Raw genomic sequence first — 26,329 nt, 5'->3', positions numbered from 1 at the left:
CCCTTGTGAGTCAAGAATTCATCTACCCCTGCCTCAAAAATATTCAATGACCCTGACTGCACCGCTGTCTGGAGAAGAGAGTCCCAACGACTCACAATCCTCTGAGAGAAATAAATTTCTCCTCATCTCTGTCTTATAAGGGCGACTCCTTATTTTTAAACTGTGTTCCCTAGTTCTAGTCTCTCCCACAAGGGGAAACAGCCTTTCAGCATCCACCCTGTCAAGTCCCCTCAGGATCTTATATATTTCAAAAAAATCACCTCTCATTCTTCTAAACTCCAATGGATACAGGCCCAACCTGTCCAACATTTCCTCATTAGTGCTGGAGAGGGGGAGCTGTGGACTGTCGTGGTGAGGGGGTGGGGGATGTTAACGATCCCTGGGAGCGCTATGGGGCAAAGGCAAGCACTTCTGCTCCTCCTAGCTCCCCATCAGTTTTTTAAAAATGTATTCAAAGTCACCTAAAAAAGATGCATGCTTACTTCTATACTATCATGAAAGAAGGTTTCACTCTGTGTGCTTCCATTTGAAAGATATTTGCAAACGGTAGTAATCTAGGGCTAACTGGGCAGTGCAACTACATCCTGCCTTGTGTCCATGCCAGGTGAAATGAAGAGGAGCTGAACAGGCCCAGGATCTGCTATACTCTTCAGGGCACCAATTTCCTGAGGGGTCCTAAAATAGGCATCATGCCCCTCGTTTACATACGTACGGTGTTTAACGCATGTTTTAGATTGCCTCAGGGATCCCTTAAGAGTCGTCCCCCCTGCAATTCTGTAAAGGATGTCTTGCTGGTGTCTTTGGGATAGAGGACATTGGTCCCTGACATTGGGCCTCATAGTGCCTGTTTAAACCCGTATTAATCCAGTTTCTACCCTCTTGGTCTGGCTTCTCCTTCATTTGAAATTGTTCATGTGCCTCAAAATATTCACTGCACAAAGAATAGGGACCTGGGCTGAGATTATCCTCTGCATATCTAAAAGTGTTATTTACAAATTGAATTGACTTGTACACACAATAGAAGGGACAGCAGAGTGACACGGGTTTCTGTGTCTTCTGCATTGTCTTCCTTATGGGGGAACTCTGTTGTCTTTCCCAGTTGAGAGAGAGATAGTGATTATCTGCCATGGTCAGTCTCCAGTCGACATGGAATGCTTATAAAGTGCCAGAACTGATTCCGTTTAATTCCATTTAGAACAGCCAGGAGATACTGTGTGACAGAAATATTAATATACCAGTCAATTGCACTGCCCACTTAACTCTAGATTACTGCAGTTTGCTAATATCTTTCAAATGGAAACACAAAGTGACACCTTCTTTCATTATAATATAGAAGTAAATATGGTTTTTATCTGTTCATGTTTAACCTTTATATTATGCAGGGTAAAAACTACTTTATTTTGGTGTTAACCTTTCACTTCATTTTTATTATTCCAAACTTATTTAACTTTGAAGTAATTTTTTTTTGTTTATCAAGAAAACAGATGCATTGTTGGCGAAACGGATCAATGTTTTCCATTTTGAGTAGCTTCCAATCGTGTCAAGTACCTGTGAGTCAGATATACTATTGGCATAAGTTCCCTCTATTCTGACCCCGTTACTATATCTCAATTCTACACCTCAGGGGAGTGCATCAATTCAAACTGTTCTACTTCCCCTATTCGTCACATTTTGGGTGCGATTGCCAGTCTAGTAGACAGTTTTGTGCAGTGGACCCACATCCTGGATTAAGACTGCTCACATCGACCTATCACAGCCATAGAGAGAGAAGGCTTTCAGTTCTTCAACCTCAGCTGCATTCAAGCCAAGGTGGATTTGCTGAAGATATAGCATTTTATTTAATCCACTGCCACACCCTGTCTCCACTCTCCCTATGTTAGTCCTCCAAGATATCTGAGCTCCTCTAATTCTGGCCTCTTGTTCATCCCCGATTTTAATCGCTCCACCATTGGCGACCATGTCTTCAGCTGCCTGGGCCCTAATCTCTGGAATTCCTTCCTTAATCCTCTAAGCCTCTCAACCTCACTTTCCTCCCTTAAAACCTCCCTCTTTGGCCAAGCTTTTGGTCATCTGCTAACGTGGCTCGATGTCAAATTTTGTTTTATAATGTTCCTGTGAAGCGCCTTGGGATGTTTTATTACATTAAAGGTGCTACATAAATACAAGTTGTTGTTGTAGTCATCAGGTAATGTTTCCCAGAAATAGGAAACCTCACAAGTCACCGATGTGAAATGCGACATATTCAGCAGCAGGGGTATTATCATCCTGAAATAAGTTGTGGAAAACATGCCTTATTGGTTCAATAAGTCCATTAAACAGGAAAGAACTTGAAAAGATCTATGTTCAAAGCCTATACTTGAAAAATCATTTGGCTTTCAGGCATTTTAAGCGGAAAAAGACGGAGGAACACGGTGTTTCTGGGCTAATGGGAGTTTATGCATGTTCTGGCAGTGAACGGAAATAGTTACAGAGGATGGAAGCTATTATATTTTAAACTGTGGGAAGAAACTAGATATCCAGAGTTCACCGCTAGTGCAAAATGTTCTCTGAGTCAAGTCAACTCCAAAAATATAGAGCAGTTTAATTATGTGGTCGGTTTTATTAGATCCTGTCACGCAAGTTTCAAAGCTGTGCTTGGTATGGTCCATATAATTTGCAAGATGTTGCAAAGTCTTAAAGATTTTAGGATACATGCTGTTTTGAATAGCAGACTGGGCTGATACACAGCTTGGGGATGTAGTTATAATATAGGTCTGTAAGCTTAAGGACTTATTAGACATTAAAGAGTAGCAATCGGAGAACAGATTCTACATTAAAATAGTTAACATTTGGAAAGATTTATTGGGAAACAGTGGTGACAATATGGAATGGATGTGCAATATGTATTTTCTATAATTGTTGTCTATATAATTGTTAAATGAATTATGATCATTCTCAGATTTTTGGTTGGTTTCATCATACTCACCTTGATTAATATTTGTTGCTGAACCCAGTTTTTAATGTAAAATGGTGGACTCTTGCCTCGTATTGATGTACTATTATTTGATTTCAGTTGCTTATCTGCAAAGAATATTTTGCAGCACTGGAATTGTTAGCTCCCACACTTTCTCATCACATGTACGCACTGAAAGGGGATCCTATATTTTATTGCCACTGAACTCGAGGCAAGAAATTCAACTGTAACATTTTTCTTTATTACAAAATGGATATTAAGATTGCTATTGTTCTGCGGCTCCATTGGCCATCTGCAGGTAACAAATCTGTACAGTCAATTGCTATTAGCTAACAGACAAAGAATAATATCCTTTATAGCTGCTAAAGAGGAGCCCTTAACAGAAACGTTGATGTTGGTTTGTGCAGCAATACAGGGCAATTTAATTGTGCTCATTCGGTCTTTGTTCTTGCCGCTTTTTGGTACTTTCTCTAATTGACTGTTCTTTTTCGGAATTCATGTGGAGATAACTTGTAAATTGGACAGTGTAGAGCAGGCACATCGGCAGCTGGCTAATGGATTGCTGGAGATGTGGGATGTAATCAGCCCAGACTGCAAGATGTATATTGAGGAGAAATTCCTTGTGGACTTAATGTTGCCCACATAGCTATCCACTGTTCACTTATATTGTGATCCATGGATCTTCCTTATTTAAAACATTGAGGGTCCATTTAACATGGAACTGTGAGGATCTAAAATGCCCTAGTGAGTTATTTTACTCGCTGTAGTGGAAAGAAGGATGCATGTATATTATATTGCTGTGTCTGTCTCAGTAATGATATGAAGACATATGTCCATTTGGAAACATTTTCACTTCAGAAAAATGGTTTCATTTTATTAAGATTTTGCATTTGGGGCTGATCGTCAACATTATTGGGTAAAAGACAGTTTCATTATATTTCCTGTTGTTACCCTTAGGCTTCTTGGTGTCTCACTGAACTTGCTGTAACTTTGTGCTGGGTGTTTTTCTGCCACTCATTACTGCCCATTGATATATGGTGGGATTCCTTGCACTGAACAAGGAAAACAACCAGGGAATATTAAGGAAACCACAGATCATAATGCAGTGAGTAATTATACACCTGAGGTTAGTAAAGCACAGATGAGCGCAGAATATTTTTGAGCCATTCACAAAGCAAACAGACAGTTCTTTGTTCACAATGGAGTAGGGAATGGAATCACAGAAATTTACAACATAGAAGGAGGCTATTCACACATCGAGTCCATGCCGACTGACAAATAGTCATCCAACCTAATCCCACTTTCCAGCTCTTGGTCCACAGCCTTGTCAGTTACGGCATTTAAAGAGCATATTCAAGTACTTTTTAAATGCGATGAGGGTTTCTGCCTCTAGCATCCTTTCAGGCAGTGAGTTCCAGATCCTGACCACCCTCTGGGTGAAAAGATTTCCCCTTGAATCTCCTCTAAACCTCCTACCTCCTACCCTAAATTTATGCCCCCTGGTTATGGACTCTCAACCAAGGGAAATAGGGTCTTCCTATCAACTCTGTTTAGACCCCTCATAATTTTATACACTTCAAATATGTCATCCCTGTTCCAAAGAAAACAACCCCAGCCTATCCAATATTTCCTCATAACTAGAATTCTCTAGTCCAGGCAACATCCTCATAAATCTCCTCTGTACCCTCTCTAGTGCAATCACATCTTTCCTATAGTGTGGTGACCAGAACTGCATGCAGTACCCCAGCTATGGCCTAACTAGTGTTTTATACAGTTCCAGCATAACCTCCCAGCTCTTATATTCTATGCCTCAGCTAATAAAGGAAGTATCCCATATGCCTTCTTGAGCATCTTATCTACCTGCCCAGCCACCTTCAGGGATCTGTGAACATGTACTCCAAGGTCCCTCTATTTCTCTACACTTCTCAGTATCGAACCATTTATTCTTTATTCCTTTGCCTTGTTAACCTTTCTCAAAAGCATTATCTCACACTTCTCTGAATTGAACTTCATTTACTACTGTTCCCCTCATCTGACTAGTCCATTAATATCTTCCTGCATTCTCAGCTTTCTTCTTCATTATCAACAGCCATTTTTTGTATAGTCTACAAACTTCTTAATCATACCCCCTACAGTTAAGTACAAATCATTGTTATATACCACAAAAGTCAAAGGACCTCCTGCTGAGCCCTGCAGAACCCTACTGGAAACAGCCTTCCAGTCACAAAAACACACATCTACACCATTACCCTTTGCTTCCTGTCTGCGAGCCAATTTTAGATCCAACTTGTCCCTTTGCCTTGGATCCCAGGGGATTTTACTTTCGTGACCCATCTGCCATGTGGGACCCTGTCAACAGCCTTACAGCCATGATCTAATTGAATGGCGGAGCAGGCTCAACAGGCTGAATGGCCTCCTGCTCCTATGTTCCTTTATAGACTACATCAAATGCACTACTCTCATCGACCCTCCATGTTAACCCCTCAAAAACCCAATCATGTTAGTCAGACACAACCTTCCCTTGACAAATCCGTGCTATCTTTGATTAATCCGTGTCTTTCTAAATGAAGATTTATCCTGTACCTGAGAATTTTTTCCATTAATTTTCCCACCACTGATCTTGGGCTGACTAGCCTGTAGTTATTCAGTCTATCCCTTTTTCCCTTTTTAAACAATGGGACAATGTTATCTATCCTCCAGTCCTCCAGCACCACATATGTAGTCAGTGAGGATTGAAAAATGTTGGTCACGGATATGGGATTGAGCAGTGCAAGAGGGAGATGAAAATGGTCTGTGCAGATCCTGACCATGAACCGAGATGGCATTGTGAGCAAAGTAAATGCATTTTGGCTTTCCCTTGTACCTAATATGTTATGTTCTTAAACATGTTGGAAGTTACACAGCAGCTACCACAGTGTCGAAATATAGGGGCTTGAAATATATTTGTAGGTGAGTTTCTCAGAAATAACAATGCAACTGTAAAATTATGATGCTGTATAAATGCAAGTTGTTGTTGTAAACAGCAGATTTAAATGTTCTGTGCTGAATTGCTGCGTCAGTCAGTGTGGCTTATTATAACATAGTTCAATGGCATCAATAACTCCCACATATGTGCACTTCAAAGTTTTGCAGAAGTTTGCAGCTGTTTGTTGAGTCACAAAGACACACACTGCTGTACCAGAGTGATGTTTTCTATTTTCTAGCTTTTGTGTGTGTGTGTGTGCCAGATAAAAATCATCTTGATATGGATTTGTTTTTCCAGCAGATGGGTTGAGATTTCCCGAGCTAAAAGTTAGATACTTTTCCTTATTTTTCCCTTCTGAGGCCAGGGGTATCTGGAATTTGAGGGAACATTCCAGGAGAGACCCCTGAAATTGATTCAACTCTGTGTCCTTCCAATATTGGATATATAAATTCTAATTGGCTTATTGTAAATCCGTGAAGGACCGAGAATCCTTAGAAAATCTCAAGCAATGAAAAGATGTCGCATTGTTATCATCAGATTGGCAAAAATAAGAATCATCTTTCTCAGTTTTAGCCTCTCCTCTCTTGAAGGTGCTGACCAATGATGGAGTAGAGGACTTGTGTCAGAGCTACCTCCAATAGCCCACCAGGTTGGCCATTATCATGTGTTAGCCTAAACCATGAGCATCAGCTGGTTGGCCAAGCATAGTGATCATCATCACGCACCCTCGCTAAAACCTTCACATCCTTCCTAAAGTGCGGTGCCCAGAATTAGACACAATTGTCCAGTTGAGGCCGAACCAGCGTTTTATAAAGGTTCACCATAACTTACTTGTTTTTGTACTCTATGGGCTGGACTTTGTTCTCCCCAGGCATTGGGTTCTGTGGCAGCGGGTGTCCTGAAGATGGCTCCAGATGAGGCCCGTTGCGGACCTCAACGTGGTGAGGGCCCGGCACGATCCTCCCAGGGGCGGTGAGGCTCCGTGGCAGCAATCCCCGCCCCCCCCCCCCGTCGCTGGGCGACGGGACCTCAATTAAATATACTTACCTGTGATGGATGGGCCACTGTGATCTTCGGTGTGGTGGCCAGTACCCCCGCGCCTTCAAATCCCCGTCCAGGGAAACACAGTGCCTCACGGGTGGGAAGGGGAGAGGAGGTAAGTTTGTCAGTGCAGCGGGGGCTGGGGCACGGGGCAAATATACAGACTGGGTGTAGGGGATGGTGGGAAGAGTTGACCTTGAAACTTTGTGCAGTTTGCGGGGGTGGGGGGGGGGGGGGGGAGGTGGGGGGGAAGGTCAGATGTAAAAGGTCAGCCTTTTGGGGGGGAAGGGCAAATAGTTAATGTAATTGTTATTTGGGAGGGGTGGGAAAGGGGCGTTAGGAATTTATTTATTTCATTTTGAGGGGCTACTTTATAATTTAAAAGTGCTGGTAGGGCTGGCTGCCCTTATAAAATGGCGTCAGTGCCTATGCACTGGCAGCTGATGCCATTACTGACGATGGATAACCCGCCCCCTCCACATGATTGGGGATGGCCAGCCCCGGCCACTTCCATGAGCTGTCATGCGGGAGATTGTGGCGGCTCTTTGGCGTGCGGTACGTGCGAGTGGGCCACCATTTTTTGAGCTCGCTGCTGAGATCCAGCCCTATGTTTCTATTTAAAAAGGTCTTGTTGTGCCTTTTAACCACTTTCTCCACCTGCCCTGCCACCTTCAAGGCTTTGTGCACATATACCCCCAGGTCCCTCTGTTGCTGCACAGCTTGAGGGAATGTTGCCCTCCTTTTCTGAGTGGTTCATGTCTACAGGTGGAGAGGGGGAGCAGCAGTTTCTGAGGAATTACATTGAAAGTGACTGGGTTGAAATAAAGGAAGAGGCATGGACCAGGAAAAACTCTTGTCCAATTGCTTCGCAGAAAGTGACTGGAAGTAAATATTCTGATTGTTAAATGATAGTCAGTTGACTTTCTAACATTAAAGTTGCCACGTATTGGATTTCTTATGTGATGGATAAAGAACCGTCTGCCTCATACAGGCCTTTGGCACTAATTTAATAAGACCGTTGCAAAACGATCAACGACTATTATTCATGGTCCTTGTACTGAAAGCAGTTATGGAAGGTTTGTGGTTGGCTATCCATTAGCAAAATTAATTGTCATGAGTTGACTGCAGAGTCAATACAAGCAGCGACCCACAAAACATTTCCAGTGACATTAGTATCTCGAAACAGTACTTCCTTAAAACCCATCCCATGCCATTCCTTCCTTCCCATTCCATCCTTGCCATGCCATCCCACCCTCCCCTCCCAGGCCATCCCCCCTTCACCCTCCCATGCCATCTCCCCTCTGCCCTCCCTTCCCATGCCACCCTCGACTCTCCACCTCCCTCCTGTGCCAGTTAAATACCCCATGAAAAATGTATCAAATATTCTCTAGACTACTCCATTTTTGGAGTCTTACAAAAAGCATATTATCATAAGATCATAGACAGACGGGTTTAAGGGAGGCCATTCAGCCCATCCCAGGCAAAGGAAACCTACAGTCAACTCATCACAACACCCAACTGTTTCTTAAATAATTCAGAGGTTAATTAGCGTTACTCTGTTTCTCTATAAAATAAAATGCTCATTATTTAAGAGGTTGTGATTTTTTTCATTTTGTTATAGAGATACAGCACTGAAACAGGCCCTTTGGCCCACTGAGTCTGTGCTGCCCATCAACCACCCATTTATACTAATCCTACATTAATCCCACGTTCCTACCACATCCCCACCTTCCCTTAATTCCTCTACCTACACTAGGGACAATTTACAATGGCCAATTTACCTATCAACCTGTAAGTCTTTGGCTGTGGGCGGAAACCAGAGCACCCGGTGAAAACCCACATGGTCACAGGGAGAATTCGCGAACTCCACACAGGCAGTACCCAGAATCAAACCCGGGTCGCTGGTGCTGTGAGGCTAACCACTGCGCCACTGTGCCACCCCAACTAATGAGTGGGAAAAGGTATTAGGTGGTTAATTAGTGTCATGGAATCTGCAGTCTGCAGGACCCTGAGGAGCATGTGTGAGCCATCCTCTGAGCAGATGCCTTGTCAGATGTTCTGTTAGATTCACTGACCCTGATTGCAAAGATTGTTTTTTTGGAACAGAAATTGAGAGCAAAAACTTAAGGTTTCTGGGGGAACTAAAACTGGTCAGAACCAGATAAAAGGAGACAGATGGCAGGAAGGTGCGTTCTACAGGCAGATTGAAGAAAGTGAAGACTGGATCTAGGAGTGGTTTCTGTTATTTAGAGGAACTGATTAACCACACCCGGCCATACAATGCACAGGGTTGTCGCTGAAGGGCACAGATAAATGTAATACTAGGGGATCCACGCCTTTCATGAGCCAAACTGAGAAGTCCCTCAAGAATTACCCTTTTTTTGGTGAAGAGTGTACCTCTGGAGTTCAGGAGTAAAGAGTCATAGAGTTATACAGCACAGAAACAGGCCCTTCGGCCCATCGTGTCCATGCTGGCCATCAAGCATCTATCTATTTTAATCCCAGGCACTGCTGTCAGTTGGAAATTGGTGGCTGCATCTTGGAAGACAGGATTTGGAGACCTACCTGAAGAATTTAAGAGTTCTGAAGAACTGTGTGACATTCATTAGGTGCCATATACGCTGAGTAGACTGCCCAGTAAATCCATGAGGATCCATCTTTCTTGTATCTGATAGTAATTGTGTAATCTGTAATATCTTGACCATAATTTGTCTGGTAATCCATGTTTAATTTATTTTGATTTTGATTTGATTGTTAAAGTAAAAATGAAATCTTGTCCATTTTTTTTTTATTAGGGTCGTTTGGTAAATTTGATAGCTTTGGTTTGTTAGGCTCAATGGGGATCATAACATTAGTGATTTGGCCAAAAGATCCTGTACAGCAAAGAAGATTCCACGTGAAAGCTGTCTTCATTAATTCATGGGATATGGTCATTGCTGCCAAAGGGCATTAGCAAACCACTTGGATTTTTATGACAATTGAGTTTTATTTAATTATCTGAATTTAAATGCCCCAGGTGCTGTGGTGGGGTTTGAACTCATGATTCTAGATTACTAGTCCAGTAACACAATCACTATACTACCGTACCATACTGTTCCATCCTTTTCTTGCTCTCCAACAAGAGGGTATAGGGTAATGCAGTGGTAAGGTTGGATTGTCATAGCGTTCATTGAGAAAGTGGACAAGATTCATTAAAGCCATAGGAGCTACACTTTTCATACAGTCTTATACTTTTCCTATGAGGAAATGCCTGATCTCTAGTCACTCAACATGACGATGGTAGGACAGCAAAAGGAGATGCCCAGTTCTTCACTCCATGGTCCAGCCTTTAACTTTACTGAGAGTGAGCTGTGGTAGCTCGGGACCGTGGTGTGTGACTCAATTGTAGAAAATCAGTAAATCTGTCTGTGCTGTAAGAAGCAAGAGAACTTTGGCTAATGACCTTTATCAGACAGAATTTTCTGTTTAAAATCTTTTCCCCAGATTTACAAAGTAAAGCTGCTCAGCTGCTGAGAGCCAAAGACGTGACTGCAGATTATTTCACATGTCAAAAAATGTCACTGATCCCCAAAATTTTAAAGCCCTCAAGCAAACCTTCTTGAGTCTGCATTTTTCTAGTGTAACTGGGGGCCTTTAAACTATGTACCAATTTAGAGGCCCTACTCTGAACCTTTCCCAGGGTGAGTATAAGGGACTAAAATTGGCTGCGTTATTCTAGATGAGGCCTGACCAAGGGCTTGTACACAAACATCTGAAACTCTGTTTGCTGTTGTGATAGTCTCCGTGGCCATGATCATGGACCTTCAAAGATGCACTATAAAATCCAGCTGCCTCCCACACTCAGCAGCCTTGAGCAGTCCAGCTTGGTGAATGCATGCAGACCATGTCCATAACACTATATTAAATGACCTGTACTTTGGGGAAATGCCCAGCAGTGCAATAATTGACTTAACCCCCCCCCCCAGCTCCAAACTTTTCGAACATTAATAATTTTGCTCGAAGTATGAAGGAAATGCTCAGGAACACACTTCCATGTAATAGCCAGAGGAACCCTGTGGTGTTATCGTTTCAGAGAGTATTCTGAGCTGTAGAACACAAAGGTGGAACACTGGTGGCTTCAGGCATGTCCCTGGTGCTCCGAGCGATTTCAGACGATGAATTTTGAGCATCACACAAGGAAGGTATCGCAGAGTTAGATGAAGTGCATTTCTTTTCCCCTCCCATACCTTAGTGGTTCCAATGTACTAAATAGATCCATGGCAACACTGAGTCACATCTACAAGCCCTTGCTGTGTCTGCCGTCAGGCACACTGTTAAAGATAGACTTGCATTTAAATAGCACCTTTCATGACCTCAAGACATCCTAAAGCACTTTACAGCCAATGAAGTATAGTCACTGTTGTAAAGCAGCAAACACAGCAGCCAGTTTGCAAGTGGCCACAAACAGCAATGCGATTATGACCAGGTAATCTGTTTTAGTGATGTTGATTGAGGGATTAACATTGGTCAGGACACCAGAGAGAACTCACCTGCTCTTCCTCAGGGAAGACAGGGCCTTGGTTTGATGTCGCATCCTAAAGACAGCACCTCTGACATGGCAGCACTCCCTTGGTACTGCACTAGAGTGTCACCTAGACTTTTTTTGGTGATCAAGTCCTGGAGTGGGACTTGAACCCACAACTTTCTGACTCAAGAGGCAAGGGGCAGAAATTTACTCGGCCCCGGGTGATGGGAATGGAGGTGGCGGGTGGGAGTTGGTAAAATGCCAAGGAGCCGCATTGTGATGGCTCCCTATGCAGTCCCACCCGTCGGGGAAATTTCCCAGCGGTGGGAACGGAAGTGGCTTGACTGTCCGCTGAACGGAGGTGGGCAACCAATTTGAATAATTAGTGGCCCAATTAATTATTTTCCTGGCTGCTGGCATTTTGCCAGTGGCAGAGCAGCCTCGCCCCTCCCCCCACCCTGGGCCCGCCAGCCTCCCAGCAGCTTCCTGGGGGAAGCCATTGGAGCCAGAGCCTCTCCCCTCCCCCCCCCCCCCCCCCCACCCCTCGCCTCCTCCTACCAATATCCTCGGGTAGTTTCCACCTCCTGTCCGAGTGTACCGACCACCTAAATACCACCCTGACAGCAGGACCTCCACCGTTATGGCAAAGTCTCACCCAGGAGCGCTACCAACTGAGCCACAGCTGACACAGCTGTTTTACAGATGAAACTGTCCAGCAGAGCAGGACCAGACTGGAGAATGCATACGTTTATACAAAACACTGAATGTCCGATTCTCACAGACACTTTGAAAGAATTATTTTTTTTGTCACCAACAGCAGCATTTCTGTGCCCTTCTTGTCACTTTTACTCCCCAGTTTGTTTTCAAATCAATGTGACAACGTGCACCAGCTTTGTGCTAACAGTGGATTGCAGATTTGCTAGACTTCTTTCTATTGATTATTTTTCCCTTCCTTGCTTGTTTGAGTGCTAGATATTCATTAGAATTCCACTCACTGGAAGCTCATTGACAATGGTCTGAAAACAAGATAGGCTGCAGGGAGATCTGAGTGCCTCAGTTCAGGGCTCCTGTGTTTCACATCACTGGCTCCAGTAGAGTGACTGGTGCAGGATAAGAGGAAGTAATGTTATCAGAGTAACAGGATGGCCTCTGGTCAGGTTACAGACTGATGAGTTGAGAAGGAAGTGATCAGAACTCATTGTACAGGAGTCTCTGGAGTAAGCAGAGACCTGGAAAGACAGATTTATTTTCGTAAATTGTCCCACATGGAGATTTCAACCGTACTAAGGAAATAATTGCATGGGGTTTGTAGGCAAAGGAAAAGAAACTTTTTTAATTTTCTCAAGGGTTTTCCTGGAGCACAGATTGATTTTCTGCGTCTGATATGCATTGATTGAGCTTAACACACTATTTCAGGAGTCCCCAAGCCTTTCTTGCTTGTGGGTTTCTCTGATGGATGCCATGGGTACTCCTCGGTAACACATGTTGAAGCTTAAAGTTATTTTGCCATGAATTAAAGCTGCAGATAACTAACAGACCTTGACGTTTCAATTTGAAACTTATCCATCAATGAGGCAGTGCTGCTATAAACAGCTCCTCCCAAACGTACAGGCACACAAAATTCAAAGAGAACACATTTGTAAGAAATGTGACAGAGTTGCCTGGTCCTTATGGGATTACATGGACTCACAGGCCAGATATCATCCTCATCTCCAAATTCACACTCCTAACTTACCTGTGACTCTTTGTGTCTTTATATTTTAATTGACATTTCCCCCCTTTTCATACAAAGCAAAACACCATTTTTTCCCAAAAATAAAACTTTTCATGGCAGTCACTCTGTCTCCAGTCGCTTTTCATATCACGTTTAGATTGTTATTTTCTCACATTGTTGCTGAATATTCTTTTCTTTTGTAACGCATTCGTTCACCCCTGCTCAACCAGATTTAACTGTGATGAATGAATTGCTTGCTAACACTCCGCTTCTAGTCCTGCACATGAAGCATATGGTTTGGGAAGGGCATTGGGGAACTGCTGATGGCCACAAAACTGTACCCTGCCCGAACCATCAACTTCAACACTGGAGAGCTGCAAAGGTTGACATGAATTGGAGTTGGGTAGTCGCAACCCAATTCTTAATGGATGCAAATCAGCAGAATAAACATTCCCAGAAAATCCAGAACGAGTTGGCACCAACTTGCACATCTCACTGGGAGGCCATGAGAAAGTCGAGTGCAACAAGTCAGAAATAGGAAAATTCAGCAGTATTCTGAGGTTGGGGAAATGTACCCATTTGGGGCAGAATACCTTAATGTTCCTATTACCAGGCACTCTGATATTGGCCAGTCTGCTTTTGATGGTACTGCTTGTTGAAGGAACATTAGCCAGGACACTGGAAAAGATCTCTGGTCTTCAAATAGTGTCAAGGGAACTTTTGTGTTCACTTAAACTGACAGAAAGGCATTGATTTGAAAATCTACACCTCTGACAATGCAGAGGTCCTTTTGTACTCTTTTGAAGTGTTAGCCCAGATTATGTGATCATGTTAAAGAGTATGGCTCAATCCTGCAACCTTTTGACTAACAGGCAAGAGTGTTACCTGGAGGAAAAGATGGAGCAAACAATAAAATAAGCCCAAATGTGGAAAGACAAACTGAATGGAAAAGAAACTTCAACCAGTATAAAAATGTAAATGGAGGACTTTATAAAAATATGATTTTGGGAGAAACAGAAAAACATAGTTGAGCATGGAATAGATGTTTGATTTGATCTTTAATTGCATTGCTCAACATGATTGCCATTCATCCCTCACGTAGATCTAGTGATTCAACAATGATACAACAATGATATTATACTCATCTTGTGGTTTAACAGAGCAGACTGCCCTATAGGAGTTACTGTCTTTTTGAATGTACTAGGACATGAGGAAACTTTCCTCAAGCCAACTTAATTTCCCATCTCTTGAGAGCTGCAGATTATTTTAGCCCGTATTAAAGTGTTAAAGTAAAGAACTCCTTTGATGGATGAGTACATGACCTCCTGTGGTACTGAGTCAGGTTAATTATCAGTGATAGAAGCAAGTCGTAAAGTGCACACTTTAGCAGAAAAAGGCTCACTTGTTTATCAAGATTCAGTTCTGTGATTGGACACGTTTACTTGATGCTAATCAAATTATTTTCTGGCCTACTTTTGCTGTATGATTAGAATTCAGTGACTGCAATAGATCAAAGGGAAAAATGTGGCTTTTTTAATGAAGAAAGGTTTAAATGCATTTAAGTTTTAAGTAAACATAGATGCATTTAAGGGGAAGTTGGGTAAATACATGAAGGAGAAAGGAATGGGGGATATGGTGATTGGGTGAGATGGAGTTGGATGGAAGGAGGCTTCTGGAGCTTAAACACTGACATCGACCGCCTGTTTCTGTGCTGCAGGGCAAATGATTGCAGGTTGGATCCACAGTTGGTGCTGAATTAGCTGCCCTGAGACAGGGAAGTAGATGAAGCATTGCAAAGGGGGAGAAAATCATAGCTCAATCAGAGCCAATCACTGCCTGCTGATCTCAGCTGAACAGAGCAGTGGACCCATGGTCATCGAGTGTGCCAACATGCACTGTCTTGGCTCACATTGGCTACTTTGGTACAACATAGGACTGCCAATTCATGTGGAACTGTGTGCCAGAGTATGTCAGTACCTTCAGCAGAAGAGGGGAGAAAATTAGGCTGGGGTGGGGGTGGGGTCTTGAGGGGAAAGACACAAAAAGAAAATTCCCAACAATCAAGGCTGTGTTCACAGCTTTTGCAGAAATATAGGGGTGAATTTTCTCGTTGAAGGTGAAGTCACATTGCTGGGGCTGAAAGCGGGATCCAACCCCGCTTTGGTCGACAATGTAACCCTGGACTGGCATATTGCTGGTGATGGACAATTAAGAGGCCTCCAGTTAAGGATGGCAGCCTGCCCCAAGAGTGCCAGGCCAATCAGGGAGTCGGCAGCTTGTCAGCGCCACCACTATCAGTGGTCAGTGCTGAGGCTGCAGCTCCAGGGAGAGGGCACCTCAAAGGTGGGGCACTCTAGACAACAGGGGAGATGGGTTAGGAGACACCAGTTCCAGACAGGCAGGCCCCAGCGATCAGGGTGTGTGTGGTTGGAGGGGTGGGGAGGGGTGATGGCCGTAGTTGCTGCGGGGGTGGCCATTACCACCGGTGGGTCCTCTGTTGGCCATTGAGTGCCCATAAAGGGGATTTCCCCCGCCCCGTGAAACCTGCTGGGTTGGTGCTCGGGTTTACCTGGTGGCCTCCCCACACGTGGCAGGCCCTCTTGACATGGGCCAAGTGCCCGCGGAGGTGGGAAATTAATTGGCCACCTTCACCCAGCCATATTGCCAGCCCTCCCAAGTCCCAGCCTGTTCTCCAATGGACTGGGAAAATTCAGCCCATTGTTTTTTCCCACAATTATGGAATGGATTATTTTGCAAATATTTAGTTAAAGGGCCGCCAGTAATTTACTGAGTGAGCAGCTCACTAAAAATAGAACTAGGCAGATTTCACTGGTGTACATGGAGCAGATGCTGCTTTCAGAACTTAGAAATGCCTTTTTTTTCCCGTTGCTGATCAGGCAATAGCATCTTACCTGACCACCAGATGGTAGCTCAAATGAATATGTTTTCTGGAAATAATTAAGATAAATGACTGCTTGCCTACTTCACTGTTTGAATACCCCTGCTATTGTGCTCACTTCCAAGCTGTATGACTGTAGCTTTCTCAGAACTTCTGAACCAGCTCTTGCCTTTGTATTAACGCAGTTGTGAAATATTAGCAGACAGTGATTGAATTTCAGTAGCATTTAGAAATGCTGGTAAAAGTCACCTGTTTCGGGAAACTGTAATATCTACCTTGCACTGGAGACCTGAAAAAACCCTTCACTAAATCTTACTGAATGTGGGTACTGTGAATAACTATAGTTTCCTTAAACCTTGCTCTACATAATCTACAGTGCCAAGTGCGTAGCTACTGGACTAGAAGTCCCAATGAAATACAGTAAATACATTTTTAAGATGAAGACTTTAATGAAGAATCCAATATGGGAACATTCATGGGATCTGTTGTGATTTTGGAGATGACAAATACATTTGAAGACACACTGACTGCTGCCTGTTGAATATCCCTGATTTGGCTGCAATACTCTGTGAAAACTGGAATGTAGGCCATAGATTTGCAATGATTGGAAAAAGATCGAGAGGGGAGATAAGGAGTAGTTTTTTCACTCAGAGTTGTCGGGATCAGGAATATTCAACCTGAAAAGGGGGTGCAAGCTGATTGCATAAATCATTTAAAATGGAGTTGGACAGGGACTTGAGGATGAGGAACTACAAAATTATAGAACCATAGAATCATAGAACAATTACGGCACAGAAGGAGGCCATTCAGCCCATCGTGTTCGTGCCGGCCGAAAAAACTCGCCACCCAATCTAATCCCACCTTCCAGCACCTGATCCATAGCCCTGAAGGTTACAGCACTTCTGGTACATGTCCAGGTATCTTTTAAAAGAATTGAGGGTCTCTGACTCCACCACCATTCCTGGCAGCGAATTCCAGACACCCACCACCCTCTCGATGAAAAAGTTTTTCCTCATGTCCCCTCTAATCCTTCTACCAATCACCTTAAATCTATGTCCCCTGGTAACTGACCTCCCTGCCAGGGAAACAGGCCCTTCCTGTCCACTCTATCTAGGCCCCTCATAATTTTGTACACCTCAATTAAGTCTCCCCTCAGCCTCCTCAGTTCCAGGGAAAACAACCCTATCCTATCCAATCTTTCCTCATAGCTGAAACTTTCAAGCCCTGGCAACATTCTTGTAAATCTCCTCTGTACTCTCTCCAGAGAAATTATGTCTTTCCTGTAATGTGGTGACCAGAACTGTACACAATACTCCAACTGTGGCCTAACCAGCGTTTTATACAGTTCCAGCATCACATCCCTGCTTTTGTATTCTATACCTCAGCTAATAAAGGAAAGCAATCCATCTGCCATCTTCATCGCTCTATCTATCTATCCTACCACTTTCAGGGACCTGTGGGCATGCACTCCAAGGTCTCTCACTTCCTCTCCCCCTCTCAATATCCTCCTGTTTATTGTGTATTCCCTTGCTTTATTTTCCCTCCCCAAATGCAATACCTCAGACTCTTCTGGATTGAATTCCATTTGCCATTTCCCCCCCCACTCAACCAAACCTTTGATATCATTCTGGAGTCTACAGTATCCTTTTCACTATCAACTGCACGGCCAATTTTCGTGTCATCAGCAAATTTCCCAATCATGTCTCCCACATTTAAGTCCAAATCATTAATATATACCACAAACAGCAAGGGACCCAACACTGAACCCTGTGGAACGCCACTGGAAACAGCTTTCCATTCGCAAAAACATCCGTCGACTACTATCCTTTGTTTCCTGTCCCTGAGCCAATTCTGGATCCAACCTGCAACATTCCCCTGTATCCCATGGGCTTTCATTTTACTGACCAGTTTGCCATGCAGGACCTTGTCAAATGCCTTAATAAAATCCAGGTAGCCCACATCCACTGTACTACCCTCATCAAACCTCCCTGTTACTTCCTCAAAAAAAACTCAATTAAGTTAGTCAGACATTACCTTCCCCGAACAAATCCGTGCTGACTATCCCGTGGCAGTTTATCCTGTCCCTCAGAATTGATTCTAACAATTTACCCACCACTGAGGTCAGACTGACTGGTCTATAACTATTTGGCCTTTCCCTTGCACCCATTTTAAATAATGGTGCAATGTTTGCAGACCTCCAGTCATCTGGTACCTCGTTTGAATCTGGTAAGGATTTGAAGATGATCCTCAGCACATCTGCTATTTCCTCCCTGGCTTCCTTTAACAACCTGGGATGCAATCCATCCGGCCCTGGCAATTTATCCACTTTCTAGTTTTCTTTTTATGGACAAAAAGCGGAGATATTGGTCATATGTGTTAGCCGTGGCTCAGTTTGTAGCACTCTGACCTCTAGGTTGTAGGTTCACGTCGGAGGTGCTGGCTTTTGGGTGAGACGTTAAACTGAGGCCCTGTCTAAGGTGGACATAAAAGATCCCATGGCACTATTTCGAAGAGCAGGGGAGTTCTCCCCGGTGTCCTGGACAATATTTAACAATCAATATCACAAAAACAGATTAACTGGTTATTATCACTTTGTTGTTTGTGGGAGCTTACTGTGCACAAATTGGCTACTGCATTCCCTAGATTACAACAGTGATTACACTTCAAAAAGTAATTAATTGTCTGTAAAGCACTTTGTGACATCCTAAGATCATGAAAGCACTATATAAATGCAAGTCTTTCTTTATCTTTCTCAACACGACTGCTGTATCTAAGAGCCCACAGAGGCACAGTGGGCTAAATGGCCACTTCCTGTGCTGTAAGTTTCGATGATTCTACTGTGTAATAGATTCAATCCTCAGTACGTGGATGTTTTCTTGGTTGGATTCCATGGAAATTGAAGCTTTGTCAAGCCACAGCTGTGTTTTGCTGTAAGTACACACCAGGCGGGAATTGAGGTTCTAAAATATTACAAACAACTGATTTTCAAGGTGCTGTAATCTAACTATCCTCCTGCCACAGTGAACATGTAAAGATAAACTTCACGTGTGGTGACAATGACATATGCTTTTCCTCCCGCTGAATGATGGACTTTGTAGCTCTGATTATGAGAGGAACTTTGCCAGTTTACTGAGGTGGTGCATTCAGGGATGGGCTGTATTTTTATGGTAGCCACTCAGTACATTTCTTTTTAAGGAGTCAGAGAAAAGCCTCAATAAACCCTGCAGTTAATTTCACTAAATACAGCACAGAATGCTCCAGTCAAGGGCAGGAGTGTTGACCACAGCTTTTAAAACACTACTAAAAATATGGAAGTAGGAATAAGAACCATTCTTCAATGCATGTAATACACCCTGTTCTTGCGAAATGCTCAAATAGACAAGTCTCAGCTGCTTAATTCCTGGCCATCAGGTCTGGAATTATTTTCCTCTCTGTCCACCACTGGCCATATTGGGTTTCGGTTCACCTTGAGGGCTGTATTAATCCTCCTGGATAGGTTTTGATACCCGTGAATGCACTGTACAATATTTTTGCCCATCTCTGAAGCTTGGGGACTCCCAGAAGGAACTGAAATGATAAGCGCAGACTTCCTTGAAGATCTCATCACTTTTAGCTGCAAAGCAGATTGAAAAATCATTAAATCTGCCAGGAAGGCTTAACACCTCTACTCTCATTTAGCTCTTGTGTCACCATTGGGCAATTTACTTATCACACTGGAATGGACCAGACCACAGTTCTAAACAACTTATTCCATTACAAGGGGCAGGAGAATCTCCACATTCATCACAGGACTACTCACTTGTTATGTTATATTAATAGACATTGGTAAAAACATTTTATTTTGCAAAGAATCATTACTGGTGTGTTTTACATTCTGTGCTTTCAATGAGTTTCTGTCTGCACTGTTAGCATGTTACAGTCAGCGGTAAGTGTGTGGGAATCTGTGTTAGGGTCTGCACTGTTAGTGTCACAGTATGGTGTGTTATGGTGTATATTGTTGGCATGTTGAGGTCTGTACTGTTAGCATATGAAAGCCTATAGTTAGCATGCTTGAGTTCCCCTATCCTGTGACTGTAGCTTCTTGTGGATTTGCCTGAATTCAGAATTTGGGAACAGAACCAAACGGGAGTCTTGTTCACTCTGACTTTGCAGTTTGTGTCAGGACGTCTTTGTGGTGTGCGGTCCTCATTTTATAACAGTCAGGATGATTTAGCATTTCAGTTGAGTATTGTTCTAGATGTTGTGGAGATATTATTGTGGCATCAATCATGGTGTGTGACCATAATGGACGATTGATGTCACTGTGGTTGGAAGGGCTACTACACTCAGGTGGAATTGGTGATATGTAGTTATATTCTAGATGATGACTGATATTCGGGAAGCTGATGCAGTGAATACCAGTTGGAAAAAGACCAAAAGTGGGATTGTTGGAGAGTGTATGAGAAGACCAAAATGCAGTGATTGAAAGTGGGATAGGGGATAGTGTGTGGGTGACTACTCAATACTAACTAATTATAAGTAAGTGACAGTCACTATCCTGCTCAGACAGGGAGAGGAAAGTTGATGACTGCTTATTTGCACTACTTTCTAGCAAATTCCATTTCCCGTATCAGCTTGACTATCATCACTCACAGCCCGTCCATCAGAGAATAAAAGAATTTATCCTGAAAATATTTATGCCATTGTAGTTGGTATATTCCAGCCAAGCTTTCTCTTTATTGTTAATCTGATAAGCAGTGCTGGATATATGTAGTCATGTTAAACCTCAAATTTTTACCCTATTACAGAGGAGCCTCATTTGATTAAAGAGTTCAGTTTATGGGCACATACAGAATAGTTATGTTGACTGCAGTGATCACCATAATGAATAGGTTTTATAAATAAATTATATACTATATATAACGGGCTTTTAGTATCAACTTACTGATTGTTAATTTGTCCAATTCTAATTTGATGTCAGTGTGGCTCAGTAACTCTGGAGCCATAGTTCCAGTGCAGCTACCACATAGAGATAGCAGGCAAGAACAACAACTTGCATTTATATAGTGCCTTTAATGTTGTAAAACATCCAAAGGCGCTTCACAGAGCGTTCTCAAACAAAATTTGACTCCAAGCCAGATAAAGGAATATTAGGGCAGATCGTCAAAAAAACTTTGTCAAAGAGGTAGGTTTTAAGGAGTGTCTTAAAGGAGGAGAGAGAGGTAGCAAGGTGGAGAGGTTTAGGGAGGGAATTCCAGAGCTTAGGGCTTCAGCATCTGAAAGCACAGACACCAATGGTAGAACAATTGAAATCGGGAATGCGCAAGAGGCAAGAATTGGAGGAGCACTGAGATCTCAGAGGGCTGGAGGAGGATTGATACTATCCGGTCAGACTAAGCAGAGCTTTGTAAATACACTGTAGCTCGGCTCACCAGTGTCCAAAAGCAGTTAGACTGAAGAGTTTCTAAATTTCCACAAAGAGCCAACAGGACAGTCACCTATTTTGCTTTATGTTAAAGGTTGCACAGAAGTTTGTAAAGTTCCCAAGCACCCTGACAGGCCACTCAGGATCTTTCTAATTTCTGCTGTGCACTGATTGCAGTTATACCACAGCAGAGTGAATGTGCACTGGAGCGAAGCTGCTTCCTGGAGATGATCTTGCACCACTTGGTAAAATGTGAAGCATTGTCCGCTCAGCAACTCTGCACTTCTGTTCACTAAATCTCTGGAGATTTCATGTAAAGTGTGTTTTAATTATGCTTTTATGAAACAGGTATTTTGTGCTACTCGCAGTGCTCCCCCTTGTGTGCTACCCTCCTAGCTGAGACAGCCAGCCCACTCTGAACTGCACATGTGGTGGCCGCAATTTCATAATATCGTGTGGATCCCACCCCCCCTGGAAAGTATCTGTGCACCTCCTGGACCCCAGGTTCAGAACCACTGCTTGAGCGAACTACCAGAGGAAATTAAACCCCTTTTTTGCTGATACAAATTCTGGACACTTGATGAAAGATATTTAGTATAACTAGATTTATTCCTTTAACAGGTTTCATTATGCCTGAAAAGATTTAATTTGGAGTGAAATAAACAGTCTGAGCTCTGACCTGTTAATGCCCAGATTCATTTTGGCAGAGGGTTTTTCTGTAAACATTGTCAAGAATGAGGCAAATTAATTTTGTCATGAACATTGATTTTAAACTGTTACTGGAATGAAGAAAGGACTTGTTAAACAGATCAGCCGTGGCTGGAAAAGACATTTGCATATTAACAGACAGTGTTTGGAAGGACAAAGCAGCCATTCCCTGACATTCAACCTACAATGGACTTGTGATCACCAGACGTTGAAGGTGGGGGAGCTCGCATTCCAGGTTGACTGCTAAGATGGCCGAATTCGCAGATGGACATGGTCAGACCAGCAAGTCACATGACTAACCTGACGGGCAACCTGAGTTTTTTGAATTTGTACAAACAGTTTGGGCAAAGTGTCTGTTAGCTCCTGAACTGAGAAGATCTCTTCTGTCTGCTCCCATCTCTTTCTCACAAGCCTCTGAGTTCACTGAAGACACATGAACCCCAAGAGAGAAAATTCTCCTACAGCAAACAAGGTTTAAGGAGAATACTGGGCCCCAACGAAAAGCAAGATCTACCTGCAATCAAGGACTCGAGCTCAAAGAACAGTAACAAAAACTCTTCAGATATTGCCTCAAATCTTTCCGCTTTATTTCTTCTGTTCTCTTTCTGTCATTATTTGCATGTGTGTATCGCGTGTGCATGCTAGCCTGTGCACGTTGTGTACCAGTAGGCGTTAACCGAATTTATGTTTTAAGTTCAAATAAATTTCAACTTTTCTTCTGTAAACCTGTTTGTGCTAGTTTCTTTGCCTTATAATTGGAAAGCGGTGAACAAGAATTCACCAAGGGGGAGCTAAAAACACAGTGTGTTTAAAATTAAACCCTGTTACGGTAAGACCAGGTGAAGGCTGAAAGGGAACCCTAGACCCCTTTCTCACCTGGTCGTAACAACATTAATGTTGTTACTTCTAAATGTTCTGTAACTTTCTACTGAGTTCCACAGCTACATCGCAGTATTGTAGTAATCATAGAACAAGTACGGCGCAGAATGAGGCCATTTGGCCCATCGTGCCCGTGCTGGTTGACAAAGAGCTACCCAGTCTAATCCCACCTTCCTGCACTACAAATCGAATAAAAAGCATTGCCATCACTTAATCATGTGTTTAAATTGCAGACATCTGGTTCTTTGTAAGAAAATTGTCAGACTTTATTCAAGTTCCTGAATTTTGATTTGGCTTTAGTTCTGTCCCACCCACACCCACATACTTAAAAATCCTTAGAGCAGAGACCTACATGATTCTATATAGTCATTGTGTGTGTCATCACCAACTGATTGTGCAATGGCAAGCAGCCGTTAGACTGAAAATGAACAATAGCAAATAAAGTTTAAACAATAGTATGAGCTTCAGCTATCATTTGTGGAGCTAAGTTGCCATTTTTGTTTCTAATTCTCCAGATGATAGCTTGAATCTTTGCATCGTTGGGCAGTGTATTTACAAAGCAGTTATAAAGTGTAGGAAGGTTCACCAGACAAGCCCCAGGATGATTGCCTGATGCATCAGCACTACAGCATGTCAACACTTGGTTTATAAAGCTGTCCGACTCGCTGGAAGCTACAAACATCTGGTAGCCATGTAATAGCAAAAAATATATTCTGCAAAAAAAGTTTTAAAGGAGCACCATCTTCAACAAAAACCAGTCTTTCATGTATTTATAAATTCTTGGTGCTATATTAATTCAATATTACATTCTACTCACAAAATACCAGATAGCTTTTGTGGGGCATTTCCCTTTCCAACGATACTTTAAGATGAAGGCGGTGTTCTTTTAAACAAGGGCTTGTCACACAGAACACACAAAGCTTTGTCCAAATAAGGGAAATGGTGATTGTGATTCCCAGGCCCTAAGCTCTGACTGATGGAATGTTTTAGGTTTAATTACATGTTATTTCTTTCATGTTATGTTTGTTATTATTTATTAACTTTCAAGATATAACAGCATTGTACAGCAGTTCGTGGGGTCGGAGGGGTGTGTGTGGTCAAATTCTAAGAATCTGTGTCTTATTCAGAAAAAAAGCAAATTTAACCTTGGTGAGGAGTTCCTACAAGCAAAGAATCTTGCTAAGAAAACTGTGTATCTCTCCCGCTGAGTAAGTTTTTGATGTAACACTTAAGCCAGGAAGGAGTTAGCTGCTGTGAATGCCACAGCTGGAGATGGCATCTTGTACTATCCTGAAATTGCTATCTCATTAAGGATAGTCACCAATGCTTATCGCCAGAGAGGACTGAGAATGAATTCTATAGATTTACTGTGCCCTGGTATCAGATGGATATGACTTTACATTCAGTTGTTATCATGTTGTATAAAGCAACTGTTTATTAGTATCCTGATGATTTCTGGATGTGTTTGCTGGTTAGAAATTGTGTTTATTTATTGTAATCAGAATGGGTGAGAAGTATCATCTCTCTATTCCCGACTAGTCTTTATAAAATGTGTTGTGTAAGGTGTGGTTCATTGTAAGCACCTCTAGTCGCACAGCACTGAGAAGACACGACACAGTAAACATCAAATAACTGAAATTAAGTCAGAGTTCCATAAACTCCAATTATATAATTTGCCCCACAAATATTTAATGGAACAATCTTAACCAGGCACCCTTTATTGCATAAAATGCTTCATTCTCTTCCAACCAAATTACATCTGAAGAGGTTATTTTGGACAGTAGTAGAATTTTTTGACTTCAGATCTTTGTTCGGCCAATATTGGAAACCTTCCAACCAACTTCCCATGCATTGTACACTCTCAGTCCTACACTCTCCAACCCACCCTCTGTTTGAGGATTGTATCCTCATTTCTGAACAATCAACTACTTGTACTTTTCTTTTCAATATACAAGCTCTTAACTCCTTACTTGGTTCACCAGCACATTTTGTTTAAAAACAGAGTGTGAATCGTTTGTGATAACCCAAAGCTCCTTCAGGCTTGAGCAGCCCATGAAACCCAAGTATATAGGTTACATATTTGGGACTTGAGTGAATGTTAATCTTCATGAAAAATTTCCTGAGTCTTTTACTTGTCGCCATTTTCATTCAAAGTGGATTCAGATGCTTCCAAACTTTCCTGTCCGCATGACTGAAGTTGAAGCACTTATGGATGGATGGATGTGTACATTGGATAGTAGGAACACTGAACTGAAAAGCTAACTTCTGCATAAATTATCTCGCTATTTTCTCAATGCTGTATATTTTTCTGCTGGATTTAGGTCTTCAGTCCATTTCTCCCTTCACCATTCTTTCTGTTACTCCTCGCTTTCGCACATTCATTCATTTCAAAGCCAAACATTGGACAGGTAAATAGCTCCGAGACCTCACTGCACTCCAGCAGATGCACTGGGATAACCAAGGGTGTGTTTGCTTTCCACTTTTCCCAGTCTCTTGTTGGGAAAACTGCTAATTTTTCCCTTGTTGCCCAGTGGATATCATGAACTCATTACACTGGCGACCCGACACTGAAACACCACAGCATCCAACCACTGTTTTAATTTCTCTTTGTCTTCTACTTTTCTTGTATGATGTGCAGTTTGTCTCACATTAGTATGTTTTTTCAATAAATAAAACAATTTTCAAACTGCCCTATACTGTGCAGATCCAGCTGTTAAGTGTGCAGTGGATTGAAATATTTCTTAGTGCCATTGTACAATGCATTTCCTTTTAAAGACATTTATGGTAGAGAGTCATACATAATTGTAGCCTAAGGACGGAGCTCATTGAGGCCCTACTGCCGAGACACATATGGTTTCAAGTACAGGAGTTGTCATTCCTTCTGTAGAGACGGAACATAAATTCTACAAGGTTTTTGTTCTGGCTGCATGGAAAAGATCATTGCTTGGAGAAAGTAAATAGTGTTTTCCAATACTTCCTCTAGTCAAAGACCCTGAGAGAAACTGAATTGTGGTTACCAATAATAATAAACTGGTGCCTGCAAAGATTTTCAGTTTAATGTGGTTGACATCAGGGCAGATGAGGTGAAAGGAAAAAATGCTGCAGTAAAGGTTGTAGGAAGGGGTTTATCGAAAAAATGTTTACAGGCTGTGTTCTCTTTGAAGTCCTGATTCTTGCTGGAGTTGTAACTAGAAACAGATTGCAGCTGTCATTAGTGCCTTAAACTCTAATCTCAGTGATCTTGGCAAAGAACCTCCTTCCA

General features: G+C 42.5%; 1 protein-coding gene across 5 annotated transcripts in view; it reads left to right on the top strand.

Moving 5' to 3' along the window:
- Nucleotides 1-26,329, top strand: part of frmd4a (FERM domain containing 4A) — a 688,700-nt gene that overhangs the window by 378,061 nt on the left and 284,310 nt on the right. The window lies entirely within an intron of this gene.

Source organism: Heterodontus francisci, chromosome 27 (assembly GCF_036365525.1).
Source record: "Heterodontus francisci isolate sHetFra1 chromosome 27, sHetFra1.hap1, whole genome shotgun sequence".
Lineage (NCBI taxonomy): Eukaryota > Metazoa > Chordata > Chondrichthyes > Heterodontiformes > Heterodontidae > Heterodontus > Heterodontus francisci.
The sequence above is the reverse complement of the archived record's forward strand: the minus strand, read 5'-3'. Positions and strand labels throughout refer to the sequence as shown.